At 38.5% G+C, this 20,414-nt stretch overlaps 1 long non-coding RNA gene across 2 annotated transcripts in view; it reads right to left on the reverse strand.

Annotated features, from left to right (window-relative positions):
- The window catches only part of LOC143647204 (uncharacterized), a 410,235-nt gene extending 397,179 nt beyond the window's left edge, over positions 1–13,056 (reverse strand). For both annotated transcript variants that reach the window (XR_013157918.1, XR_013157917.1), the window contains exon 1: positions 12,847–13,056. This is a non-coding gene — a long non-coding RNA (uncharacterized LOC143647204). The remainder of the gene's footprint in view (positions 1–12,846) is intronic.
- Positions 13,057–20,414: the final 7,358 nt, after the last annotated feature.

Genomic DNA, 20,414 nt, shown 5'->3' on the forward strand with positions numbered 1-20,414 from the left:
ATAGTTTTATTGTAAAATAACTTTCCTTAATCTGGTTATTATACATTGCCTCTTATTCAAAATAAAGGTCATTTTTTGGGGATTGTAAATTGAATGAACACCCTCTCAAGCCTGAAGACAGCACAATTTCTACAACCACCCAAATTAAATCTCCCTCTTAATCAGCCATTCTCTTGCCTAAATGCCATAGGCTCACGACTTTTTTGGTGTTACTATCTCTGACTGTTTCCAAATATCCCTCATTCATACAAATGACCTCATGATTTTCCTTCCTTCCAACTGAGGAGCGGTAAGGTGTTCTCTCCATCCTCTCCATTGCCCAGGCTCAAGAAGAAGGCAAAGTTCATGGGGCTGGGAGTAACCAATGAACAGGCCTACAGGCAAAGACCAAGACTCAGAGAGCAGGAAAGATAGCTCTCAGCTGGAAGGGAAGATCTTCCCTGCTGAGAACAATATTTAGCACTAGGAATTTAAAACTAAGGATTGTCTTCTGTAATAAATATCGGATAGTCACTACTTTAAATTGGGGGAATAAACTCCCCAAGTCATTTTTATTATTTATAAAAGACAAATGGAAACATACTCAGAGATAAAAATGCCCAAATTAATTTAAATATCAAATTTCTTTCTTTAGGCAAGCCTGATATCAGGTTTTTATTGTTAAAAAAGAAAAACAATTAGACATATATACTGTACTATTTACATATGAAATTATATCATGTCTGGGATTTGTTTTAAAATACTCTAACTATAACAAAAGGGGAGTAAGGGAAATGGGAGAAAACAATAATGGTAAAGTGTTGATAACTGTTGAAGTTGGATAATGGACATAAACTATTTTCACTACTTTTTCTGTATGTTTGAAATGTTCCATAGTAAAAAAAATAGCTTTTAAAAAATGTTTTCATGGTATCCATGGAGAAAGCAATAAAAGGAGATTCTTTATGTGAAAAATGTTGTAAACCTCTCTCTAGAACATTTGGGACAGGGAATGTGTAAATCAGCAGTCTAAAGGGAAAAGAGATCAGTGATGGGGAATGGTAAAAGAAGATTTCAAAGAGGAAGTGAAACTGGAACCAGACCTTAAAGGAATCATAATTGCAATTTTTTTAAAATTAAAACAAGATAAGGAGGGTGTTCCAGCCTAGCTCTTGGAGAGTATATTAGCTAGGGTTCTCCAGAGAAACAGAATCAGCAGGAAATATTCATAGACAAAAAATTTGTAAAAGTGTCTCACATAACTGTGGGAATGTAGAGTCAAAGGTCTGTAGGCCAGGCCACAAGCTGGTAACTCCAATGAAGCCCCTCAACGAACTCTCAGGAGAGGCTGGTTAAACAATTGTGGGAATGGAAGAGTCCAAACTCCATAGGGCAGGCTGTGAAGCTGGTGACTCCAATGAACAGTCTGGACAAACTTGCTCACCGGCTGAAGCAGGAGGAGTGACTGTCTCTTCTGAATCCTTCTTAAAAGTCTTCCTATGATTAGATTAAGCATCACTCATTGCAGAAGGCATGCCCTTTAGCTGATTACAAATGCAATCAGCTGTGGATGCAGCCACCCTAATCATGATTTAAGTCCATGAAATGTCTTCATAGCAACAAACAGGCCAGTGCTTGCCCAAACAGACAAATGGGCACCACCACCTGGCCAAGTTGACACATGGATCTGACCACGACAGAGGGCTTGGGTCAGCACAGCCTGAAGATCAAAGAACACATCAGGCATAAAGTTAGACATGAATTTTAATTAGGACTTAAGAACAAGGAAGGATCTTCCACAGCGGCGGCCAGCCATAGGAAATGGAAGTTAATGCTTTCCAGAATGGTCAAGAGGTTTTGATTAGGAAAAAAAATTTTGCAATGCAAGATAGGAATAATACCCCCAGATCACAGAGTAGGGGGACTTGAATTAATATTAATGGAAAAATAATAATAATGATATCAATAATAACAATAAAACATAAACAACTGAGTACTTACCACTTGCCTGGCACTGTAAAAAGCACTTCTCAATCAAGACTCATAAAAATCTTATGAAGAATGAGTAGGTTATTAGCCCCTTCTTTCACTTTTGAAGAAACTGAGCCTAGTGAGGTAAAATCACTTGCCCAAAGTCATATGCTAGTAAAACGCATAGCTGGGTTTTCAATCCAGTTATCTTTGAATCCAAATCTCCAGTCCTTAAATACTTCATTATTCTACTCCCTTTTAACACTGAAAATTCCTCTTCATATCAGGAAAGTATAATGGATAGCTGGGGCTGTGATTCCTGGCATTAGTGAGTCCTTATTGTTGCCTGGAATGTTTGAGATCAATCTAAAAACAAACTGCAGAGAATTCTCTCAGGGGAAGGGTTTTACAGATAAGGCAAGTTTTGGACACAAGAAAAGAAGTACTGTACCTAGCCTCACATCTCATCCAAGTGCCCACTTAAGAGGGGGGAAAGAGAGAAGGGAATTCTGTGTCTCTCTCACATCCAGGGTTGATAAAATATCAAAAAAGATCAGCTAATGGAAAACTGAGAAGTATAAATGCCATGACCACACTTTGCTTTTTGCATTCATCTCTACCCTAAAGGCACTTTTTGCATTCATCTCTACCCTAAAGCAATCCATCTATCTTCCCATTAATAGATACCCAGACTGTTCTATGCTCTCCCCCAAGAAACATTTTTCTAAGGTGACAGAATCATATCTACCATTTGCTTATTAAGGTGAATTAAAGGATGTTGTGCAGCCTTTCCTAGGTATGTGAACTGGAGAGCTGAGAAGCTCTTTCCTGGCTCTAAAATGTTCATCATTTGAATGACAAGTTCCTCATATTTAGGATGTCAGGGACTTGGTTCACGGTCTCTCATAATTCTGAATAAAAAACATCACCTCAGCTTTGAAAGACTGGGTCCTATTTCCCCACTTATGCTTCTAACTTGCTATATAATCATTGGGAAATCACCTTATCTTTCTGAGTTTCTAGTTCCTAATTTGTGGTAGGTCAGGGTTATAATAAATAATTGATTTTATAACATTTCTAACTTCAGAATCCTTTCATCAAATGAAATCTTTCAGAGAAACCTATGAAATAAAATAGATTAAAAGAATTACTCTGAAGGAGGGGCAAGGGGGACCTCACTGTGCACCATTAAAGCAATAGAACCAATTAAAAAACATTATAATAAGTCATCATTATGATGTTTCTCAGCTTAAACATTTCATGATTATAAGTAAATTCCCTGAAGCCTGACGAGAAGGCAAGGACCTAAGAGGGAAACTGCACCAGGGATCTCCAGCCCCCAGATGACTGCCCTCAATTATCAGAGAGCCTCTTCCTAAAACAAGCAAGCAAAGAAAGAAATCCCACAGAAACCAAGGGACGTGAGGACTCAAGGAGCCAAAGGAACACTCAACTACATCCAAGCAAACTAAAACACACTCCAAGGAAGAGATAAGCTTTATGAAAAGGAAACTAAAACAATCACTTAAAAGAATTTCAACACTAAACCACTCCAGCCAGGCCACTGGGAGGCTGCAAAACAACCAAGGTCACCCCGAAAGAGAAAGACTTCCCAGGGACTCATACCTTGATTTTCCTCTTTTGTTTCTCATTGCCCTGGGTTCAACCCCTTTCGGGTCAATGTGTGGGAAGTGGCAGTGGTACTGTACACAACACACGTTCCTCCTGGCACTGAGTCCTGTAGGACCTCAGCACTTTGGGAAAAGGGGTTATAAGAGGAATGACTACAAATTAATATATTTTTTTAAATATATTAAAACAAAGTAACAACCCCAATAAGTTGACCAGATGAAAAAGTGGAATCTCAGTTAAGTTTGAATTTCAGGCAAACAACAAATCATTTTTTAGTACATTTCAGACATTGTCTGCTAAAAAAATTTTTTTGTCATTTATCTGAAATTCAAATTTAATTGGGCAACCTGTATTTTTGTTTACTAATTCTAGCAACACTACACCTTAAGAATGAAAACATATATTCCAATCATACTTCTAATATCCGAATTGTTTTTTTTTTTTAAACTTCCTGTTGGGACTGGGGGAAAATGTGGAAATATTAAACTTTCCTACCTGGGGAATTCCTGATATTCCTGCAAGCACTGAGGACTACCAATTTAATAGGCCAGGCCCTCAAAAGTCACCCTGGGAGAACTTCTTTTTTTTTTTTTGCTCAATTAGATGTGTCCTCTCTCTCAAAGCCAACTCAGCAGGTAAACTCATTGCCCTCCCCACTATGTGAGACATGACTCCCAGGGATGTAAATCTCCCTATCAACATGGGATATGACCCTTCGGATGAACTTGGACCTGGCATCATGGGACTGACAAAGCCTTCTTGACCAAAAGGGGGAGGGAAAATGAAACAAAACGAAGTTTCAGTGGCTGAGAGATTGCAAATAAACTTGAGAGGTCATTCTGGAAGCTATTCTTATGCATTATACAGATATTCCTCTTTAGTTTTTTAATGTGTTAGAACAGGTAGAAGGAAATACCTGAAACTGATGAAATGTATTCCAATAACCTTGATTGTTTTTTTTTTTTTTTTTTTTTTTTTAACATGGGCAGGCACTGGGGATCGAACCCCGGTCCTCTGGCATGGCAGGCAAGCGTTCTTGCCTGCTGAGCCACCGTGGCCCGCCCCTAATAACCTTGATTCTTGAAGATGATTGTATAACTATATGGTTTTTACAGTGTGACCATGTGATTGTGAATATCTTGTGGCTGATGCTCACTTTATCCAGTGTATGGACAGATGAGTAAAAAAATAAGGACAATAAATATATAAATAATAGGGGGGCTAAGAGGTATGATATGTTTGGAGTTCTCTTTTTCATTTTTATTTTTATTCTGTGTATTTTTTTGGAATAATAAAAATGTTCAAAAATTGTGGTGATGAATGAACAACTATATATATCAACAAAACTGCACCAAAAAAAAAAAGAAAACTCCCTGTTGGGAATAGCCTTAACAAGATGAGAAACATTCCTCCTACTGCCCTCCATGGAAATAAAGCTTCAGCCTCAGAGACCAGATTAAATTTCTGAAAATTGCCAAATATCATTCATAAGATCTGATTAATGAGAGGAATGATCAAGCAAGTTGACTCCATTTGGGGTCAAAACATGAGATATGGTTCTTCGTTAGTAAAACTGGGTTCTTTGTGAAATGCATAACTTTTATTAATTCCCAACATCCTATAAAATAAATTCCCAATTTCGTAATGCTGAGACAAATGTGAAACATACAAGGCATCAGGCCAAATCTAGGTTTCCAGCCTCATTTCTCACCCTAGTCTCTGGCAAATAAGATTACATATTGCAGCTCCTTCCTACTGCCTCTATCAAGAAAGCCTTGCCTACCTGATTGACACTTAACATCTTTCAAGGTACAATTCAAATGTTACCATCTCTAAAAGTCTACTTAAATTTCTTGTGAAATATGTGGAAAGATGGATGAATGAAACAAAACTGCCCTACAAAATTTTCTTGCCTCCACTCTCAATACCCACACAACGGTTAAAAACATGGGCTTTAGAGTTATACAGACCCAAAATCAAATCCCAAATCTGTTGCTATGTGATCTTGGGCAAGAAGTTTAACATTAGTAAACTGTGATTCCCATATTTGTAAAAGTGGGATAATGTAGTATGTCCCAAAAGGATTATACGGATAATTAAATAAGATAGGGTACAAAAAGCACTCAGCAAGGTGGCTGTCGCAGAGTAAACATTTGATAAAATTTAGATGCTACTGGCATTATGCTCTTTTTTTGTGTGTCTTCTCAGTACTCTCATATCATAGAATCCAACCCACTTTACCACATTCAACTCAATATGATTCTTGTCTAGGATCTGCTTCTCTTTTGTCTTATCATTAACTCTTACCACATTTCCTAGGGATATACGAGAGCAAAGGAATTAAAAGTGAAGGATCATTTTTAAAAATGTATTCGGCCTAACTATATTTTAAGCACTGTGGAAGATATTTTCATACACTATTTAATCCTCAGTACAACACTATTTAATCCTCAGTACAAGTCTTACAAAGTAGGCAAGATTTTATCTGTTTAAGAAATGTTTAAATTCTAGTTTAGAATTTTTGGATTCTAAAATCTTTGAATTCAAAGATAGCAAATGGCATGGACAGATCTGACTCCAGATCAGTCTAGCTGCCTGCCTGCCTGCCTGCCTGCCTGCGCTCATTAACCTATACCACACCCCCACACCACAAAGATTAGTCTCTTTACCTTTCCATTTCCAGCTGCTCCGAAGGTCAGGGTGGGAAAGTGTGTTTGTGAAATTGAGTACAGAGTTTTTGTTTAATGGTAGGTTAAGTCCAGGCCAGTGGTAAACAGCAAGCGGGAAATAAAAAGGAAAACGTCAGGGTATGAAATGGGTAAGGTCATTTGCCCCAGCCATCTCAATTTTTTTCTTCCTTCAAAACTCTGTATTATAAATGATTTAATAAGTCTTCAACTTATTATTTTTTAGTTATTATTTAAAGACATCAAGTATAAATGAATCATTCTCCTTTAAAAGAGATCAGAACATTATATATATGGCAAAAGTTCTCTTCGCCCACCTCCCCAGTGCTGGTCTGCTCCCCACTTCCTCCGCAGAACAAAAGTTGGATTTGGTTGTGTTCCATTTCAAACATTTACAAATACATTTACATACAATAATATGTATATAAAACTATAATATTGTTTATGTTTAATGAATAAATTATTTTTTCTATGCACACACATACAAAACAAACAAAAACAAAACTCTAATTACTCAACTCCTGTTCTAGGTAGTCATTCTCTAACTCCAAAATAGTTCTTTCCAGGCTTCAAAAGGAATGGACCTCTATAAAGTTACTTTACCAATGTTTGCAAAAAGGAAGCAGCTTTTCAAAAATTCCTTTCAGCATCAAGAATGTACACTTTCTCTATGATACGTTAGGAGTAATTATTCCAAAGATTTCCTGACAAAGTGATGAAGCTAATTTATTATTTAGTGTTAGTGAAGTCTATTGAAAACTAGATTCTAAGAGAGAGAATGCAAAAGAAAACCAAAATAAGAACTTGTCCCCTTGTTCCCCAGTTCTACCCACCAGGTGGTTTCCAGAATTGACAACATTTCAAAAATAAGACAAAAAAAAGCTCAAATCAAACATTGGCAGAATACTTGAAGTTCTTCCATTGATGGGCCCCATGGCACACTTGAAAAGCTAAGCTCTAGGCCTTTCCTAGCACCGTATTCCTATGATTCATTAATGATGGCTATTCATTAGGAAAGTGTTTCCATATTTAATTCAGATTTGTGATTCTTTGGATGCCTACTCAACCTCAGAGATCACAAGTAGGCAAGCTTCACTAGGGTCAGTTCTCACCTCTTGAGAGTTCTTCTCTGTAATGCAAAGAACCCCATGTTGTTGTTTTCCCTTCCCTCACAAAAAAAAGAGCTTACACAGATGTATCTTCAAGTGTTAATTTCCTCCCTGAGACCATATCCCTGATACAAAGGGAGTGTTTTGCTGGGAACTATTCATAGGTACTTCCTTGGGTAGTGACATATCCTCTATTTCTGGTAAGAGCAAGGAAATCTACCAGCCTCTTCCTGGCAATACCTTGCTGCTTACACAAGAAAGTGACCTCCAGAAACAGGGATGGACATACAACGTTAGAGGGTGGGTGAGGGGCCCAGGAAATGGGAAGAAGCCAGGATGATTTAACTTTATTCTCCCACAACCCCATCACCTCATTTTTCTGAGTAGGAAGCTAAATAGAAAGGTGTCCCCACCATCTCCCTCCTCCTTCCAAATATCTAAAACTCCTCTCTTCAGGGCAGGGGGGATTTTAAATTAAAAGAGACTAAAAAGATATATGAAAAAAATGCGTAGACTTTTCTAGCTCTTAATTGAAAAAAAAACTGTAAAAAGAAATATCTAGACAACCAGGAAAATCTAAATATGACAGTATTAAATAAATAATATTCAGAAATTATTAATTTTGTTAGGTGTGACATGGCATTACAGTTGTTGAAAGCATGCTAAAGTATTGGGGGTGAAATGCCATGCTGCCTACTTAGAAGGATATGCTTGCAGTTTTTCATAATAACTTTTCTTTTATAAAAAAAGGAACAAGTAAAAAAAAACTATGGCAAAATGTTAAAAGTTATTGATGCTGGGTGATTAGTTCATGTAGTTCATGTAGGTTCACCGAACAACCTACTTTTGTATATGTACTGAAACGTTCAGAATAAAAAGTTTAAAACAATAAAAAGTTTGCCCTGTTCTGCCGTGTACTTCTAAACCACCATGCCCATGTTTTTCACTTCTCCCACCAACTCTTTATATTGATTTATCATCCCAGTGATTGGCAGGCAGCATAGCGAGTGGTTAAGCTGCAGGCTCTAGAGCCATACTGCAGGATCCACAACCTCGATTTGCACGTTTACAAATTCTGTGAACTTATAAAAGTTAGTTAACTAAATTTCCCCCACTGCAAAATGGAAATAATATAAAAAGATTTACCTTATTGGACAGTTATAAAGATAAATGGATTAATACTTATGTAATATTTAGAACAGTGCCTGAAATTCAATAAATCTTAGTTATTATCCTGGTTAGTTTAATAGCTTCTGAAAGCAGGAAGGTAGTTTACAGCATCACCTAGTCCTATTCTCTTTTTTAACAGGAAAAAAACTTACAGTTGAAATGTTAATAAAAAAGAAGAAGATAAAGCCCTCCTAAGGTCACATAACTAGATAAAGGCAGAGGAGGGCTAGAATTCCAACTTTCCTGGAATCCAGGCCAAAGTTTTTTCCTGTATACTGTAATCACCTTAATAGGCACTCAATTTAATAAGAGACAACCAGTATTTACCATGTATGTTCTCTTATTAGTACTAAATAAAAACATAGGTCTTTTCTCTTAAGTAATAGACCATCTAGTTGGAAAATGTAATAATATTGGATTTTGTAAAGTGACTTGCTCCTTTCAAAGGGCTTCTAACAAGTTCAAGAAGGGGAAAAGTTCAAGAAGGGGAAAAGTTCAAGAAGGGGAAAACTTAATCTATGCTGTTAGAAATCAGAAGAGTAGTTGCCTCTTGATAGGAAGGATTAGATACAAGGGTATACAAAAGAGACATGACGTAAGTTTCTAGGGTGACAAAAATACTTTCATTAGATTTTACAAAGGTATACAAAAGAGACATGAAGTAACTTTCTAGTTACTTCAAATATACCTTCATTAGATTCGTATACACAAATGTGTATATTTTCCAAAACTCACTACACTCTACACTTAGATCTGTGCATGTCTGTATGTCAATTTTACCTTAAAATTGAAAAAAATGCTTTTACATATTTTCCTATCTTCTCAAACTGCTAACCACAGCAATAGGTATTTCTTCACAAGTAAAAAAACTGGAAGTCCTAAAAGAACTAAAAGGGTAGGTAAGTTGGTCAAAGACATACAACAAAGCTAAAGCTAGAACAAGGTATCTTGATTTCTAATCCAATGTGACTCCCAGTACAAGAGTAAAGTGAGACAGCACAGATGTTAATATAAGTGAGAAAAGAGAGGGGGGATGAAAACAATTGTTAGCTTTGTTTCAGGAAATATGGAGAAAAGCTCAACATAGGACTGAAGGATCAGAGAAGGCTACAGTGGCAGGTGAAGTAGGACTTATCTGGGTCTGCTGTTAATGCTCTGACACATTAACTCTAGTTAATCTGAGTACAGTTCAGTTCAGCCTACTGGAGAGCTAATATCATATTGTTCAGCTTGCTTGGTCAAACCCCATAGCAGCAGCAGGAAGTGGGCCCCAGGTATAAATACTGTCCCTTCAGCTGTCCTCTGGGCCCAGCCCCACTTAACTCTGCTTCTGCATCTCTCCTTGCAACCCTTTCTCAATAAACTATCAGGATACTATTCAATCCCATATGGATAAATTCTGAACTACATGCTTTATTTTCCTAATGTTGGAAACTTTGAGACCAAGAGTATTAGAACAAAACCCGGGGTATTCTGTGGGATAGGGTGAGTATATGGTGATTAAAATAAAAGCCCATTGTGCTTTAGTCTTCCCTCCAGATCTTATCAACATGGAAACAAAATGCCCTTCATGCAATGGGCAAAGAAAAGTACAATGTGGTCTCTAATCTGTCCTTCAATGTTTACATGTGAACCATTTGGCACCAAGTAAGCCAACAGGGGTTTTGTTAAGAGGGGAAAAAAACGTCAGTTTCACACAATGTTTCTGAACTGGGAGATGTGATGTCACTACTGTCTTAAGGTAGAACTACCCACTAAAGAGTTCTAAACTTCTGTTTTTTTGTTTTGTTTTGTTTTTCGGCTTAGATAGCCTGTGGTTAGCCGCACGTAGCTGAGTGACTCAGTGGTTCATTGATGTATATAATCCTCAGAATCTTCAGGGCACTAACTTTTAGGACTGGAAGGCTTTTTAAAGATATATTGGGGGGCAGGGGAGATGATGGGATGGGGGCTAAACTGAGAATGAGGAGTTGTCCAGTTACACAGCATATCTACCAGAACTTGTGACCTGCATCTTTACTATGGATTTTAATACGCAATTGAGTATTTAACCATTCCCTTTCCTAATTAGTCTAATCATTCTATCTACAGTGGCTTTGCCTGTCTAACTAGATCAAAAACTCTGAGAGGGAGATTTTATCACAGTATTAAGCGGTAGCAAATGATAACTGCATACCTTTTCCACAATAGTTAACATTTTTCATTTACCACATGCCAGACACTGGACTCTTACAATGACCCTATGAAATAGGCATTATAATCTTCATTGTATAAAGTAGGAAGTGGGAGAGCTATAACTTGATTTCATGTCTAACTAAAAATTCTATGTACTTTTCACTAATCCACGCTTCTCATGCCATTTCAATGATAAGGAAACTTTTGAAGCTTCCCCTCACCTATATAACTCTCAAACTTTAGTGATTCCTTTCCGTTTATTAAAACTTTTCAAGGTAACTCTTAGCATTCTCTGTCTCAACAATTCTTTTAGAAAAGCAAGAGATGGAATTGTCTCAAAGACCTATTGGCAGGACAGTTTTCATTTGTTCTACTGAATCCATTCTTCCACCCATCTCTGTGTCTGGGAAGGCTGGCCTTTACAGACTGCATCATTCAGCAACTTTGCCCTCTACCTTCCATTTGGGTTTTACCAATGGGAGGCACTAGATGGAGTGAAAATTGTGTTATTGTGCCGAATCTCCAGAATCTAGCACAGTCCTAGACACAAAGAAGATGCTCAGTAAATGTTGGCTCAGCCACAACTGTAACTTAGCAGAATTCGTCACACACGTGGTAAAATTATGTATTTCAGCCCAAGATTCAAGGATATGAACCAATTCCTTGTTCTACACCATAGCACTATTCCATGGTTCGCATTAGTGTGAATTTGATCACTTCAGTTATAAGTGAGAGAGAGGGATGTAGGTTGAGGAAAGACAGACAGTAGTAGTGATGAAGATGTTTTCGTTGTTCTTATTAATTCTAGCATAAGTGGACACTGGAGAACCTCTTCAGGTTGTCTGGGTTCATCTACAAAAGCCACAACTCCTATCCAGTGGCTGTCTCCTAGAACCGAAACTACTTTCTTTGGGGTCAAATTGCTCCCTTTACTTGCCCCATTCAGGTTTAGGGATACTAACTTCTCCCCCTTGTTGTTAGTCCCCAATTCTTCACCATCCCTCATTACTTTCCCTTAAACCTATTTACACCTGTGTAAATAGTTATTAAATCAAACTTTTCACAATTGCTCCATTTGAAGACTCATTTAAGACTCAGATTCATATAACCTGATTTGTGAAGTCTACTTGATTTCAGAGACCAGTTTATCTCTGATTTGAATTCAGAGGTTATGTTCAGGTTATATTTATAAAACTGAATAAATATACCTTTTTCAGGCACACATTTATACATCCATTCCACAAATATGTACTGAGCACCTATTGTATGCCAGGCACTGGCATCTTTTTTCCAAAGCTTCCTCTAATTGTCCTAGTCAAAAGTGATCTATCATCTTTTTTTGTGTTTATATTTTACTCTGTACATATTCTGTCCTGAAGTCATATTCAGATTACAGTGAGAAAGCCAAAGGAGGCAATGGTGAATAAAACAACATACACAGGTTGAAGCAAACTGTGGAGGCTTCTGAAAGTCAGACTAAAAAGTTAAACTTTCCTCACAAGCAAGAGCGGCTGTTGGGAAATTTGGAGTATTTGCAAAACAGAAATGTAATCACATGATCACCTGTGCTACTGAAGGAGGGGAAGAAGGTGGAGTGGAAATCAAGGTTTGGATAATGTGAGATGATGGATAATCTATTTTTTGCCTTGGAGATGTTTTTAGATTGGTATTTGGATAGCTAGATTTGCTTCACGCCCAATAAACAAACTACACTCTGGCTGACCACCTAAATCATAAGACTTGGGAAACTGTCTCTGCAGTGCCACACTCTGCGGAATCTTGAAGGAATTCTTCTAAACCGCTCATTTCACGGATTATAGCCCCCACATTCCCGGCAGACCAGGGAACTCCGAAGCGTAAGAACTCTTTTCACAAATTGAGTAGTTGAATTAACCAAATATTGATTGGCTTTGGAAAATGTTTGTACTTACACAAGTACCGTAACAACCAAAACGTACCAAAGACGGTGGGCCTCTTACGTCTGCAAACCCACCATTCATTGCAACCAATTTACTGCTTTTCTAGAACAGTGTGTGAAATTCTGAAGTGCTCTCTTACGTGTAAAATACACAGTTGCCCCGCAAGAACTGAACCATGAATGGTCAGGTACAGTATTTCAGTACCTTGCAAGTGAAATAATCGTAGCTTCTCTCTACCTGACTCAGGTTCAGGAACTGGGCTTGGCTAGAACCGCTTCGTTTCCTATCTCACTAGAAGTCACTGTCTTGGAAGCATCTGTTGCCGCTCGCTATCACGAACGTGGCCTTAACTTCGGAAAATCTCCCTCTGACGACCAGCTGCCATTTTGCCTCTGCGTTCAGACGGCCACTTGAGAGCCACTTCCGTTCCGCGGGGCCCTCTAGGGGTCTCTCTTTCCCTCAGTCTTCCAGCGCCCCTCTATGGTACATCTACTGTATTACAGATTACTCATTTTCTCTTCATCGCTGGATGCTTTTCCACAGCTGCTTTCTGCTATCTACTGTAAGCAGAGCACCAGCCTTAGTCACACCACATTTTGCACATGCTCTATCACAGTGATCTTCTAGCTTCTTGATTTGCTTACTTCCCAACGGTTTAACTTTTTTAAAGCTAAGGGCCTATTCACACATTTGTAAGTTGCTCTCTAAAATTTTTCATCTTAACTTCAAATAGTTGCAAGAACATCATTCCCAGTGTAAATGATATTTTAAAGGATCACTTTATAAATTTGTCCAATGAAATCTAAATAGCACAGCCATTTGATATCCATTCATTTGAAAATATGTAAACAAACACCTCCAGTACAGCATCTACTTTACCTTGTTACTTTTTCTGGTCATCAAAGAGAAATGGCTCCCATAAATTTATCCAAATGATGTATACCTTCATGCTTCATTTTATTAATCACCTTACATATGTCTCTGCAACAAAAATATCTATCTTATTTGAAATATGTGTGTATGTTTTTAACTTCCTATACCCATAATTCTCTAGTATTTATCATTTCTTTTGGAATTATTAGTAGATATAAAACACAGAACAAAATAAGATATAAAAAGATGAGAAGACCTCCCATGATTCCTTGATTAAAAGACGCTTTGTAGATGGCAATATTTCAAATTGTCCCTTTGTTTGGATCCCCAGGAGGTTTTTACAGCCTAAGACAATGCAGTATGGTAAGATTCAGGGTGGGTGGAAGCTGGCCTCCCACTTGTCAAGTGATAGAAAGGTGATCATAAAAAGGTGATCAACTAAAAGGGAAGTTGGGAAAAGCAAGCCAGAATGACATCCACCTAAGGATGATCAATTTTAGGAAAAAGTAAATATGGACTTTAGGATATAGAAATGATTCCCTAAACCTCTCTCATGCCTCTCAAACCTCTTGAGAGCTCAAGCTAGAGGTAAAAGTAATACAGTTCATTGGTGATTGGTCTAAAGAGGGTATTTGGGTTTCAAATAGTTCAACTGGGCATTTCCTGACACAAAGTGCAAATACAAAGAAAAGAGAAATCAGTATTCATTGAGCACAGACTATATGCCAAGCACTGGACTAGGTGGTTTCACATACATTAACTAATTTCAGTCCTCATATCTACTACACTAGAAAGATGCAGCATGTGTAAGGGAAGTCATGGATACCTGTTATAAGGTTCTCGCCCAGACCTTATCTCCTTCTCTTGGGAAGTCATGAACACTAAGCAGTCATCTGGCCTTCTGCAGTTCCACCTCCTTTTCTATTATTTCCATCCCAAACCTGGGGAGACATTAAGTTTAATGAAAAGGTCTATCAGACCTTAAACTCAGAAACTGGAAACAAGCAGCCTCACGTGCTTATCAGAACAGAAATTCTCAGTGGTATATCTCCTTCCCCAACAAGGTGAATAAAAGCCAACTGTGGTAGTTAGGTTCAGGTGTCAACTTGACCAGGTATAGATGCCTAGTTCTATTGTTATGGACATGAGCCAATGGGATGTGAACCTCATCCGTTGCTGATTACATCTGCAGCCAGCTAGGAGGCATACCTGCTACAATGAATGAAGTTTGATTTAATTGGCTGGAAGCTTAAATGAGAAGAGCTCAATGCAGCACAGCCTAAGCACCTCAGCATACCTCATTTCAGCACTCGGAGGTCAGCCTAGGCCTTTGGAGATGCAGAAAGGAATCACCTGGGGGAAAGTTGTTAAAACCTAGAGGCCTGGAGAGAAGGACAGAGATTGCCCTGTGCTTTCCCATGTAAGAAAGAACCTCAGTTGAAAGTTAGCTGCCTTTCCTCTGAAGAACTACACATGTTTAATGAAATAAATCCCCTTTTATTAAAAACCAATCCATCTCTGTTGTGTTGCATCATGGCAGATAGCAAACTAGAACAGATTTGGTACCGGAGAAGTGAGGTGCTGCTGCAGTTTGCAAATCCCAGACAAGTTGGAACAGTTTTTTGGGTGCATAGGGGAAGATTTTGGAGGAACTGTGAAGAAACTGATGGAGAAGTCCTGGAGTGCTTGAAGAGACTGTCGGTATAAATGGAACCACTGCCAATCTGGACAAAGGGGGACACAAAAGGGACAAATTGGAGTTTTCAGAGTGAGAACATGGAAGCTTGGGGTCTGAACCTAGAAACCTTGGGCCAGGAGAGTGGACCCACCCATATACATGGAGAGGGTGAGTTTGCCTGAAAGCAGAGGGTAAACCTCCCACCTCATTGCAGTGGAAGAGTTGTGCTGCCTCACACCTTGGAGAAGGTATAGCACACTCCTTGGGGACTGGGGAGAGCCCAGCTGCTACCACATGGAGGGGTTGAGCATGTGCCCCAGAAATGGCAGAGAGCCCAAGTGTGGCCCTGATGCTTGGAGAGGGTGAAGCTGAGAAAAAGGTGGTCTCTTCAGTGTCCCTGAGGTTGATTTGGAAAGAGGCAGGCCACTGCATAGGCCCTTGGAAAGGGTGGGACTGCCACTTTCTAAAGCTGAAGGATAAATGACTTTCAGACTTTGAAATTCACTGGTGTTTGCCCTGCAGGTTTTCAGAACTGTTTGGGTCTTGTGACTCCTGTGTTCCTTCCAATTTCTCCCTTTGGAAATGAAAACCTGTATCCTGTGAATGTCCTCCTTTGCATATTGTCACCAGATAAGTTGTTTTGATAAGGTTCACAGCCAGAAGAGAATTTTTGTCACTTTAATACCATTTAAGGTGATGTGTATAGTTGCCAAGTTGACAAGGGGTGGACATGTAGTAGTTCAGGTGTCAACTTGGCCAGGTGAAGGTGCCTAGTTCTATTGTTGTGGACATGAGCCAATGGCATATAAACCTCATCTGTTGCTAATTATATCTGCAGTGAGCTAGGAGGCATGCCTGCTGCAATGAATGATGTTTGACTTAATTGGCTGGTGCTTAAATGAGAGAGCTCAATGTAGCACAGCCCAAGCTGCTCAGCATACCTCATCTCAGCACTTGTAGCTCAGCCTAGACCTTTGGAGATGCAGAATCACCCCGGGGATAGTTGTGAACCCAGAGGCCTGGAGAGAAGGCCAGCAGAGACCATCCTGTGCCTTCTCACATAAGAAAGAACCTCAGTTGAATGTTAGCTGCCTTTCCTCTGAAGAACTACACATTTTTAACAAAATAAATCCCCTTTGATTAAAAACCAATCCATCCATATTATGAAACCACAGTGGTCAAAACAGCATGGTACTGGCATAAAGATAGATATATCGACCAATGGAATCGAATAGAGTGCTCAGATATAGACCCTCTCATCTATGGACATTTGATCTTTCATAAGGCAGTCAAGCCAACTCACCTGGGACAAAACAGTCTCTTCAATAAATGGTGCCTAGAGAACTGGATATCCATATGCAAAAGAATGAAAGAGGACCCGTATCTCATACCCTATACAAACGTTAACTCAAAATGGGTCAAAGATCTAAACATTAGGTCTAAGACCATAAAACAGTTAGAGGAAAATGTAGGGAGATATCTTATGAATCTTATAACTGGAGGCGGTTTTATGGACCTTACACCTAAAGCAAGAGCACTGAAGAAAGAAAGAAAGAAATGGGAGCTCCTCAAAATTAAACACTTTTGTGCATCAGAGAACTTCATCAAGAAAGTAAAAAGACAGCCTACACAATGGGAAACAATATTTGGAAACGACATATCAGATAAAGGTCTAGTATCCAGAATTTATGAAGAGATTGTTCAACTCAACAACAAAAAGACAGCCAATCCAATTACAAAATGGGAAAAAGACTTGAACAGACACTTCTCAGAAGAGGAAATACAAATGGCCAAAAGGCACATGAAGAGATGCTCAATGTCCCTGGCCATTAGAGAAATGCAAATCAAAACCACAATGAAAAATATCTTTTGAGTCTTATTTTTCACAATACTAAGCTCTAGGGAAAGATGGATTTAAAGACTCCAGAAAATTATTTCTTAAAGCAGATTTATTGCCTGTATCAGTAATTCTAACAGTCTAAAATGGAGTGAAGAAATGTGAGATATCATCTCACACCCACCAGAATGGTCATTATCAACAAAACAGAAAATGACAAGTGCTGGAGAGGATGTGGAGAAACAGGCACACTTATCCATCGTTGGTGGGAATGTCAAATGGTGCAACCATTGTGGAAGGCAGTTTGGCGGTTCCTCAAAAAGCTGAATATAGAATTGCCATATGACCCAGCAATACCATTGCTAGGTATCTACTTAGAGGACTTAAGGGCAAAGACACAAACGGACATTTGCACACCAATGTTTATAGCAGCATTATTTACAATTGCAAAGAGATGGAAACAGACAAAATGTCCATCAACAGACGAGTGGCTAAACAAACTGTGGTATATACATACGAGGGAATATTATGCAGCTCTAAGACAGAATAAACTTATGAAGCATGTAATAACATGGATGGACCTAGAGAACATTATGCTGAGTGAGACTAGCCAAAAACTAAAGGACAAATACTGTATGGTCTTACTGATATGAACCGACATTAGTGAATAAACTTGGAATATGTCATTGGTAACAGAGACCATCAGGAGATAGAAATAGGGTAAGATAATGGGTAATTGGAGCTGAAGGGATACAGACTGTGCAACAGGACTGGATACAAAAACTCAGAAATGGACAGCACAATACTAACTAATTGTAATGTAATTATGTTAAAACATTGAATGAAGCTGCATGTGAGGTATAGTTTTTTTTTCTCTATGATCGTTTTATTTCTTTTTCTGTTGTCTTTTTATTCCTTTTTCTAAATCGATGCAAATGTACTAAGATATGATGAATATGCAACTATGTGATGATATTAAGAATTACTGATTGTATATGTAGAATGGAATGATTTCTAAATGTTTTGTTAATTTTTTTTATTAATAAAAAAATAAATAAATAAATAAACAATCCATATCTGGTGTGTTGCATTCCAGCAGCTAGCAAACAAGAATACCAACTTCAAACAGTATAGACTTGTCTCTCTTCTCCAATGCAGTGTGGAGTGTGCAGAGCTGCCATTTGTAGACTCTGACTGAAGCAAGTTTTGGCCACCTTAAGAGACTGGCCATGATGGGACTTCTTCCCCTGCTCTTTTGGGCTCTTTGTACTGTATAAATGACAAGGAGATTATTTGCCTTTTCTGGACTCTATTCTGTTCAAGTAACAAAGGGACCATTTCCTGAAAATTTCTGTTATATCCTGAACATGTGCTTCCATGGTGCACTGTTGTAACACCTTGTTCCATAGCATGTATGAGCTTCCTCTACAACAATGACATGCAAAAATTATCACACTCTTCTCTTGTCTTTTAATTCAAATCCGATTTGGTTTAGGCCTAACCCAGGATGGCTGAGAATCCAATATGCCACTTTCCAGCAGCTTCTTTCCCCTCCTTTAGGATGCTGAAGGAATTCTAGTTCTTATTCATTCCAGGAAAACATAATTTAAAAACCTCTGGTCTTCAGACCATTGTAATTGCTACTCCTAGTGCTTCTCATCCATAAACAGCATAGACCTTTTGAAGACCACTGTCTCCTGATAGCCCAAGGATTTTGTTGAGGTTCCCAGTCTTGGGTATCCTGTGGCCAGCCATCCTCAGTCCACACACAATCATCCCCAGGATCACTCCTTCCCCAGGGCCTTCTCCTTCCCCAGGACCTTTGCATTTAAGTGGGAACTAAGTGCCCATCACTCTACTGCTCCATTTCTTTCCCTCTTTTCCAGTCTTTCCATCTTAGAAGGATCTCCTTACTCTCTCAGTAACGCACCAGTTAATTCCTTCCTCCCTCTCCACAACAATCCCTAACTTCCAAGCAAATTTCTTAGTGATGGTGATCTTGGTCTAGGGGAGGGACACCTAATACACAAAGAAACTTTTAATTCCCTTAGGGATTAGGGAGCACAGAACACAAAGACTTGGGTCTATGGAGTGGGGAGTGCATCAGGGAAAGGACAAATCAACTCTGAATTTTCCCAACTTCCTAGAGCAGTGAAAACAATACAAGATAATAGTAAACATGTCAGTAAATGTCCTGCAGCGTAGTTACTCTTATCTACACTTTAGAGGTGAGAAAACTGAAATTCTGGAGTTTAAGAAATTTGTCTAAGGACACTTAAGTAAAATGAAATGGCCTCGTACATTGGCTGTTGTGGGGAGGGACCCCTTTCCAAGAAAGGATTTTCCAGAGACAAAAACATTAAACTTGCAGGGGTTTTCTGAGGAAGTGGAACAATGGAATACACCCTACAATTTGCAGATAAGATACAAGTGCTAAACCAGTTTGATCCAGGAAAGATAGCTTATCAGAATAGACATAACATACTAACCAATGTACATCTGCTCCCCATTTTGCAAGACCCCTATGTAAAATGAAACAACATCAGTCAATCAGAATATTTCCTCACCTGCTTCTACATTTGCCCTAATATTAGCTCCCCCTTTCCATTCCATCTATGGAGCTCCTTACCATTTTGGCTTGACCCTGCCTGATTTGCTGTTTGTTGCCCCAATAAAATTTAATAAAAATTTTTTAATGCCTCACTTTGTGTTTGACAACACATAGCTAACCACTAAATGACAAAAACAAATCCTGAATTTGGATCTCTCCTCTTAAACTTCCCATTATACCACCCAGAAGATGGAAAAGCAACAAATGAAGCAAAGGATGACATGAATAGTCAAAGTTAAAACTTTAAAATCAGAATTATGTGCACAATGGCCAATCATTTATGCTGTTTGTGCTCTACAGCATGGAAATAAATTGGCCATTATTTAGTGCTGTAACTTATGGATATTTTATGCAATTGCATACTGTTGATCATTGTAGACCACAAGAAAAACGTAAGAGCCAGCCATAAGTGGCTGTGATTTAGAAGATTTCAGTTTTAACTATTCCACTAATTAAACATGGAGATGTAAGCATTTTTCCCCCAGATTCTTCAGCAGCTATTATATCATGAGTTTAGAAGATAAGGCAGGCCTTCTTAGTGGGTACTTGTAGATATACCTGTAAGTGGAACACTGGAACCCTGATGGTATTTGTTGCTCAAAGATATGACATAAATGAGATGCTTGTGCTCCAAATTATATCCATTTATCTCTCTTACTCCATTGACATATGTACCTTTGGTTAGCAGAAAATTCATTTAATCCTACCATGGTTATTCCATTGGAAAAGTTAAAGGCAGCTGGCACATTTATTGGACATCTCTCATGGGCAGT

This window comes from Tamandua tetradactyla, chromosome 9, assembly GCF_023851605.1.
Source record: "Tamandua tetradactyla isolate mTamTet1 chromosome 9, mTamTet1.pri, whole genome shotgun sequence".
Lineage (NCBI taxonomy): Eukaryota > Metazoa > Chordata > Mammalia > Pilosa > Myrmecophagidae > Tamandua > Tamandua tetradactyla.